Raw genomic sequence first — 1626 nt, 5'->3', positions numbered from 1 at the left:
GGCATTTTTAGTAAGTGTTTGAACGAATTTTAAAGGAGTTCGGCGACGAAGCCAACTAACAGAGTTGTGTATGCAGGTATGCTGACGGGTCATACCGCAGAAGAGATGCCCGGGTCTTCGGGTGATCTTCTACCAGAGCTCTCACAACTGCACGAGCAAGTTCGGCAGGTGATGCAGGGTATTGCCCAAGCCTTTTGGCCGTCCGCATCCCTACCAGGAGGCATGGGAGAAATTGTAGAGAAGCTCAAGGGAGCACGGCGGCGCTTCCAATTATGGAAGATATCAGCTTGCCGACAAGGTGCAAGGGAAGCCTGGGCTATGGTGAAGACGCGATACACCAATGCGGACCCAAACCACATGGCCGAGGTCGGACCTGTGGGGCCTGATGGGAAGGAGATCCCCGTCAGTTTACTGTATGATCAAGTAGAATTAGCCGCAAAGTATTCACAACAGGATTGTAGGCTAGACAGCCTGTTGGATGGTATAGAAGAAGAATTGAATCAGTCTTAGTGACTGTGTACTTCAAGTGACATACATAATGTCCATAGCCGGATTGTAAATCAGTTGTCATGGCGGACCTTTTCGCTTCGACCTTTGGACCCGATAGTCTGGAGTGTATCCGAATACCTGCTCGATTATATAAAAACCGGGGTATGCATGGAAACCAGGCGTAGGGGTCCTAAGTGCTTGAAAAGACAAGTACCCAACTAGCTATGTTATATTACATGGGTCGTAAGAAACATGTTCCATGGAGAATAGTTTTGTTAAGGGTTCCTTTCCCTGGGTACGCATGCCCTGATGTGCATGTCCGAACTGCGAAAAGGAACGCAGGCTATAAACATCTGGGGGCATTTTTCTAATTAAATAAAAGTCATCTTCTGTTCGCCGACCGAATATTCCCTTAAGAACGCTAGCTTTCGGCTTCACCCAGTCTGAGGTACACATATGGCTGACCCGACAGTAAGAATCGCAGAGGTGCTCCCCATATGCCCTAGCAGAATTAAGGGGAACGCACGGCATAAATACAAGAGCCATGCAACCCAGCTTGGCCAAAACTTAAGTCATATCGATGCATATAATGGCGAAAAAAGGTACATGCGGAAGAATGACACATGTGCGGGACATCAAGCCCAGAAAAATAATTATATTAAGCTTTTGTGTAAGAAGCCCCCAGGTATAATGGGCGCGGCAAGCGCAGGGCGATTATGCAATCAAGACACAAGTTTAGCCTTTTAGGGCCGGGATGAGAAAAAAAAGAGGAAGAGAGAAAAAGACAGATATGCAAAAAATTGATGGGGGGTGAGGAGATGAACATATAGTCCAGCGCTAGGCCTAGAATCTTCGGAGTCTGGCTGCGTTCCATGGGTTTGGCTCGATTCGATTATCCGATGCATCCCGCAGACGGTACGCTCCACCGGTCAGAACCTAGTCAATAATGAAGGGACCTTCCCATTTGGGCTTGAGCTTGTTCTTTTTCTTCTCCGACAGGCGTAGAACTAGTTCGCCAACGTTTTAGGTTTTGGCCCATACTTCTCTGTTGTGATACCTTCGAGCTTGTTGCTGATAAAATGCGGAACGGGCCTTTGCCACGTCGAGCTCCTCCTCCAGGGCGTCCAAACTGTTATG

This window comes from Triticum dicoccoides, unplaced genomic scaffold, assembly GCF_002162155.2.
Source record: "Triticum dicoccoides isolate Atlit2015 ecotype Zavitan unplaced genomic scaffold, WEW_v2.0 scaffold3447, whole genome shotgun sequence".
Classification (NCBI taxonomy): Eukaryota; Viridiplantae; Streptophyta; class Magnoliopsida; order Poales; family Poaceae; genus Triticum; species Triticum dicoccoides.
Note: the sequence above shows the minus strand (reverse complement) of the source record.